Here is a 7,977-nt window from a genome sequence, read left to right as displayed (position 1 = left end):
GGCGGATAGTTTGTCTGCTCAATTGAAGAAGTTGAACCTGTCCTTGACTACTAAAAAGTCTGACCCTCGCTCGTCTAAGACCAAGGGGTCCTCTAAGCGAGCTCTTATCTCCTCACAATCAACTGCTGTCACTGACGCCTCGTCTGATGAAGATGGCGCTTACACTGACCCCACAGATTCTGACACAGACACTGCTGATGGGGAGGGTAGTTCACATGTGGATGTTCCTGATCTTTTGGAGGCTATTAAGTTAATTTTACAGATTACGGATGATCCTGAGCCATCCGCCCCTCCTAAGAAACCAGATAGGTTCAAGCATCAGAAGGTGGTTAAACAAGTTTTACCTCACTCTGACCACCTAGTGGATATACGTCAGGAACCCTGGGGAAACCCGGGTAAGAAGTTTGCGCCTCAAAATAAGATGCTGGCTTGCTATCCCCTCACGCCAGAGCTGTCTACAAATTGGGAAATGCCTCCTCCAGTAGACTCACATGTGGCTAGAACGGTGGTTTCCTCATCTCCACCTGTCACTACCGTCACGTCTCTAAAAGAGCCTACGGATAAACGTGTGGAGGGTTGTCTGAAAGCGATGTACACCCTCACGGGTGCTGCACAAAGGCCCACTTTTGCAGCAACATGGTCTGCAGAGGCTATTGAAGCATGGGCCCTAGAGTTAGAAGCTGAAATCTCTTCTGACCATGCCAGACAATGCTTGTCATATATTGTCACAGCTTCTCACTATATTAAAGAGGCGGCTTCTGATGCCGGTATTCTAGCAGCCAATGCCTCTACTACATCAGTCCTGGCTTGCCGGATTTTGTGGCTGAGATCCTGGTCTGTGGATCTGGACTCTAGAAAAAACCTGGAGGTACTCCCTTTCAAGGGAGATATTCTGTTTGGGGCGGACTTAAATAAGATAGTGGCTGACTTGGCTACTGCCAAAACTGCTTGTCTGCCAAGTACCGCTCCTTCTGTGTCGAAGGCTAAAGGTACTTCCTTTCGCCCCTTTCGTCCTCCAGGTAAAGCAAAAGGTCAGGCGTACAACAAGCAGGCCTGTACTTCCAAACCTGGTAAGCCGAAGCTCGAAAGAGCCTGGGCTGCCCATCAGCCAGCTTCCAAGACTGATAAGCCTGCCGCATGACGGGACAGGCCTCCCCCTGGGGGATCCCAGGGTGGGGTGCCGGCTTCTAGGGTATACCCAGGAATGGTTGAAGACCACTTCAGATGCCTGGGTACGGGAAGTCGTCACTCGAGGTTACGCCATAGCCTTAAAAAACCGACCCCCTCATCGATTTTGCCGGACAGACGTCCCGTTGGACCAGACAAAGGTAAACACTCTACATTCAGTGGTACAGACCCTCCTGGATACAGGAGTCGTAGTACAGGTGCCTCTTGCTCAGAGGGGCCAGGGGTACTATCCTCAGCTGTTTCTGGTCCCGAAACCGAATGGGTCCTCCCGGCCCATTCTCAACCTCAAGGCATTGAACAGGTTTGTGAAGGTTTCCAAGTTCCGTATGGAAACCCTTCGCTCTATAGTTCTGGCCTTGGAACCTGGGGACTACATAGTCTCTCTGGACATACCGGATGCTTACCTGCATATTCCTATAGCAGTTTCACATCAGCAATACCTGAGGTTTGCGATTGGCAAGCCCCATTACCAGTTTCGGGCGTTACCTTTTGGTTTAACTACGTCTCCACGAGTCTTCACCAAAGTTATGGCGGTGATTACGGTGGTACGCCGCCGTCAAGGGGTCAGGATACTGCCGTATCTGGACGACTTGTTAATCCTGGCAAATTCCCCAGAACTTCTCTTAAGTCATTTGGATATGACTGTCCGGTTTCTACAAGCCCACGAGTGGCTCATCAACTGGAAGAAATCCTCCCTGGTCCCTGCTCAGAGCATGGTGCACCTGGGAGCGCTATTGGACACTCACAACCAGAGGTTGTTCATGTCTCAAGAGAAAGTCCTGAAGCTTCAGGACAGGATTCGTTGCTTCCTTTCTCGTCCGCAAGTGTCGATACATTCGGCGATGCATGTGCTGGGCCTCATGGTGTCAGCATTCGACATGGTGGAGTATGCTCAATTCCATTCTCGCCCCCTCCAGAGGCTGATTCTAGCCAAGTGGGATGGCCTGCCTCACCGGATCAGGTCTCACATGATCTCATTGACTCCGGAGGTCCGTCTGTCGCTACACTGGTGGCTCCAGGACCAACGATTGTGCAGGGGCCGTCCCTTCTGGATATCCGACTGGGTCCTGTTGACGACAGATGCCAGTCTAAGAGGCTGGGGCGCGGTGCTGGAGCAACACTCCCTTCAGGGTCGGTGGACCAAGGAGGAATCTCTCCTCTCGATCAACATTCTGGAATTGCGGGCGGTCTTCAATGTGTTGAACCTGGCCCAGCATTTAATTCAGAACCGTCCTGTTCAAGTACAGTCGGACAACGCCACCACAGTGGCTTACATAAATCATCAAGGCGGCACTCGAAGCCGTTTGGCAATGAAGGAAGTCTCACGGATTCTACATTGGGCGGAACGCCATCTACCGGCCATACCGGCAATATTCATTCCGGGAGTCTGAATTGGGAAGCGGACTTTCTCAGTCGTCAGGACGTACACGCCGGAGAGTGGGGCCTCCTTCCAGAAGTTTTTCAACTCCTAGTGGAAAAGTGGGGTCTTCCAGATGTAGATCTGATGGCGTCTCGACACAATCACTAGGTTCCGGTCTTCGGAGCAAGGACAAGGGATCCTCAAGCAGCATTCGTGGATGAGCTGGCAGTGCCGTGGAGGTTTCGGCTGCCATACGTGTTCCCTCCGGTGTCACTCCTGCCCAGGGTAATTTGGAAGTTCAAGCAAGAAAGAGGAATTCTGCTTCTCATAGCTCCAGCGTGGCCCAGACGGCACTGGTTCTCAGACCTGCAGGGCCTATCGTCAGAGCATCCAATTCTACTTCCACAACACCCAGACCTCCTCGTTCAGGGCCCCTGTGTCTACCAGGACCTAGCCCGGCTGTCTTTGACGGCGTGGCTCTTGAAGCTTCCGTCTTGAGGCCTAAAGGGTTTTCTGAGGCGGTCATTCAAACTATGTTGCGGGCCCGGAAACCGGCTTCTGCTCGGATTTACTATAGGGTCTGGCATTCCTACTTTGTTTGGTGCGCATCTAACCATTATGACGCTTCCAAGTTTAGTATAGCCAAGCTGTTGGCCTTTCTTCAGAAGGGCCTGGACTTAGGGAAATCCTCTTGACAATGCTAAATTCCTTTGTCGTATAAACAACCCTTTATGAAGCTAAGAACACTGTACGCTGTTTACTTAAGAAGTACCGTAATGGTACGCTAGTCGCGTAACGATCGCTCAGCCGTAGGCGAGACGCTCAAGCGTCACGTTCGCTCACGGCCCAGGGATCACAGGACACGTTATTGGTTATGTCTAGGGGAATGATTCGCTGTAGCGTAGCATACGCTCGAGACCACGAGGAGGTCACCAGCGATGCAGACGCTTACAACACTATACCTTTATGATAAAACCTTATACCAATGAAATACACTGAATACCTTAATGTGAGTACAGGGTGTAAGTGCAACCTTGTGTAACCTGACTATCTACAAAGCTGCTTGAGCGTCACCGACGCTCAAGTGAACACTTATCACTATAGAAAATACACAGATACTGGTTTAGGTTCCAAGGCCTATTAACTGTATTATATCTAATATACTTGTAAAAGGGGATAACAGTACAAATGATACACTACAATATAACAGAGACTTCCTAACCACAGAACTAAACAATAAATACAAAAAGACAATACTACACTGACCTAAATGCAATACAATACAATACTATCTAATACAATACAATACTAGCCTAGTCTAGGGGAGATATGAGAGAACAGACCAGAGAGAGAGAGAGAGAGAGAGAGAGAGAGAGAGAGAGATGAGATGAGAGAAATTGGCTCACAAAAAGACAATGATAACGGAGAGAAACTTACGCACAAAGGGTATGATCGCCTGCGCCTCGATATCCAGCTCCCGGCTATCAGCAGATAACCGTTGATGAGAGAGTGAGAGCTGGATGTGGTCGGCCTGCCTATTTATGCCCCACACACAATGCAATCTCCTGGTCCTACAATCCCATTGTCCATTGGCCGAAGGAATTCGGCCCTGTATCATAACAAAAGGTCATAGGGTGATTCATACAGGTGGGCTGTGACGATTTCCAACAGCTCAGGTGGGTGGGAAACTGGGTTTCCCGCCGCATACCTGAGTATGTGTAAATAATAGAAATGGACATAAACTTCTTATGTCCATAACTATTCGCACGAGCGATTAATACGCTCCAAACCAACACCGGAATATTGCTAATTAAATACTCTTCCGATGGGTACCAAACACTGCTGTATGATTCCTGTTAGACCCTTTGTACGATATAAAGAGGGATTCCTCAGCTCTGGGACATTGTATTTTAACCAAACTTTCAGAATCTATCAAAGGGACCGTGATCTATAAACTACATTAATTGTGAACATTTGTAACGAATGAGTCGCACGCTACGACTACATAAACTCTACCGTAAATACGCATACCGCGCCTGCGAGTGCACGTTATTGCGGGTATGCGCATCCACGGGAGAGCGCACGCACGCGCAGCGCGGACCAGTGTGCGGTGCAAATATGGCAACGTGCATTGAGACATTTTTCTGACTTTGACAGTCCACCCTTTGGCAGTCAATAATAACTGCCACAAAACATTTAAGGAGAAAAATGTAAGTCAGGGGTTAATTGATTTCCATGGTTGGGTAGGGGAGGAGAGAGGAGAAGGTGTGAAGAGGGTATGACCTAGTGAGATAGCAGAAGCATGTGTGTATGAATCCATGTTTGGGGGGTCATGTATCATCGTGCCGTACGTGTTGTAAATCAAGCTTCGAGGTATTGCGAAGTATACATTTGAATTCCTTCTTATCCTGTGGTACAGGTCTGTGGATGGGCTGTCAAACTCTACCGAGCTCATTTCGGCTGTGGTTGTAACAAAATGGGGATGCACATTTTAGTTGATGATACATGAATGGGGGAGGTATGTGGTTGCTGATATCTGTGCCTGTATTCCCTATCGTCTATGTGTGTCATTACCTGAGGGTTGTAGAGATGAAGATAAAGAACACTTACGAAAAATGCAATGATATTCTATGTCAGGGAAATGTACATCTGTTGTTGAAGTTGTGTTCGGTATCTGTTGAGAGTCGTCTTCTTTGCGCTGTATTGCTCCTTAGGCATGAGCAACAAGCTTTGTCAGTGCCATCAGATTTACAAAAATGTTGGGCTAGCGTGAGTTTAAAAATACTAGGGAAACTGGGGATCCATGGCAAAGTTCATCAAGTGTCCATATTTAAAGTTGTCAAATCTTCTTCTTTGGTCAATCCGTTGTCTGTATACATCTCGTCTCGTCAGCTTCCTCGTCCAAGGGGGTCTTTGTATCTTGGAAAAAAGCAGAAAAACAGGTGAAAGAAACGGACCGTATAATCGCATTTTCATCACATTCTGGTTTCTATCATTGGGTCATAAATCAAATCCAGGTTAATTACAGTTTCCTCACTCCTCAAGCTCATCACTTTTGTACTTTGTTTGCACCTCATTAAAGCCTGCCCGCATCTAAATATCAATCCAATCGATATAACGACACCCAAGATACATAGTAGAAACTTTCCAACATCCATTATGACTCCTTGAGCCCAGTCTCCTAAACCGGAGAACCAATTTCGCGGGTTCAACCATGACACCCAACCAGTCAGCTCATTACCTACAGCAGCAAGGGTGAGATTGTGTTTTCGACGAAATTCCCACTTCAATTGGAGAATATCATCCATCTTTTGGTCTATGACCTCTACCGGATCCTCGGTGCTATTTGTGATATACGTGCAACACTTTATGCCGTACTGTGTTGCCAATGTAACACAATATCCGCCTGTTACTGCTGTAAGATAATTAAGAACCATCCTATGCTGAACTAGTTCTGTTTTGTAAGCTTGAAGTTCTCTTCCAGTGTATCTAAACGTGTCATCATACATTTCAGTGATATTATCTAACAAATTGGCGAGTGCGGAAATGTATCTATAATTCATCACTCCCCGAGCGGTACGAGTGAAATCTAACGCTACCAGAACCTGAATCCCGGTGGATTCATGGATAAGATCAGAGGCCGGATGCTCTAACCTTTCTGACAGTTGTCTTTTAACTCGGTGCTCGTAATGAGTGTGAGTATAAGGAGCTTGGGCACCACGGTGTATGTCCTTCATTTTGTCATGTGTAACAGTCATCACTTCAGGCAATACTTTTCCAATATAACACAATCCTTCAGAGTTTGGGGCAAGCCATTTGTACGCCTTTCTCCCGCATATGAAATATGCATCATCGGGGAGAACATAAGGGACGGAGAAGGACATGACCATGTTACAAACCTTCCAGGTGAAATCTCCTGACCCTAATTCTTCCAACTGCTTAATGCACGTATCGGTTTGTACGATATGTGCACAGTATCCTGGTGATACCTCTCCAACTCTAGTAATCCTATTTCCTAAGGTATATCGATACCGGAAAGATTTTCCTCTACTGGCTATGTGGCGTACGAGCTCTGTATCTGTAGGCATTCTATCTGCTCTGTGTGAAAAGGTCATTGTAAGGTTGCTCCATGACACTTCCCAATTTCCCGGTTTTCTGGGATTGGAGATGTTAAAACATAAGAGGGACCTATCCACATGGTATTGGTGGAGCTTCAAACTAGGAGGGCTGGAGATATTAAACCTCCGGTCCACCGGTCTCCCACCACTTAGCTCAAGTACCTCCCCTAACGTTAAAGGAAATGGTACTAGCCCTGATTTGCTGTGACCCTGAGGTACTTGAGAGCATACCCAACAATCTGTTTGGTTTAACACGTTACCCACTAAGGAGTGATAGTCACTCAATGGATGCCGGTCTATATGGATATTAAAACTAGATTGGCATTACTTTGTTACAGAGCCTACAGATACAACTTTCTTTTTGAACTAACATTCCTTCACAGTTGTTTACAAATAACATGGTTGTTAGATCGTGCCCGGTACTCGCCTTTGCTTGGTGATTGGGTTGCTATTGGAAATTTACACCTCCGTCTCAGTCATTAGAGCCTTTCTGGATCCTTTCTCGACCTCACTGGTACTCTCACCGAAACAGACTGCTCTGGTCAACATCATGGTTAACGGGAAAATCCATATCGCAGTCTCTTGGGGCAAGTCCATCTTACAGGAGGAGAAAAGAAGAAATTTGTAAATGGGGTATAAGAAAATCAGTTTGAGGGGGAGAGAACTCGTTACGATAATAAGTTCTCTCGTCTTGTTGTTCTTCTTGTTCTGCTGTCCTCTCAAAGGTGTTGTCTCTCAGTCTTCAAAAACGATCATTCTGGTGATGCAATATTCCTTCCTAACCGACGATCTTTCTGTAAGGAGCAAAAATCTGGCATTACCATTGGTCCAACTGAGGGGTGACATACCATCTTTAAATCATGGAAACATGAGTGAGAAGAGAGAGAAAATAAAAACAAAAGAGATAGAGAACAATTCATGTGCATATATACATTACATAACTCGACAATAACCATCAATAAGAGAAGAGAAACAAAGCATTTTTTTTTTAAACATTGTCAACATTAAGAAAACATTGTCAGACTATTTGGCTGTCGTATCTACGTGTCTAATGGTTTCCTTGAGCAGTCCCTCCCCACCAGCACTTGCATTATTCCACTGTCTGTATCTGGCCAGAATACATTGTGGTGAATAGGTCATGCTGGGGTTTGGTAGACTTCTGCAAGGACCAAGCGAATATGCAATGTTTGAATTCTTACCAATAATCGTCAGAGATGGGGATAGAGAGAGGGAGAAAAAAACATTTTTCACAAATACATTTACAACTTTTCACCTGGTCATTCCTGTGTCTTTAGTGAATGACCTCCCACT

Source organism: Pseudophryne corroboree, chromosome 2 (genome assembly GCF_028390025.1).
Source record: "Pseudophryne corroboree isolate aPseCor3 chromosome 2, aPseCor3.hap2, whole genome shotgun sequence".
Classification (NCBI taxonomy): Eukaryota; Metazoa; Chordata; class Amphibia; order Anura; family Myobatrachidae; genus Pseudophryne; species Pseudophryne corroboree.
Note: the sequence above shows the minus strand (reverse complement) of the source record.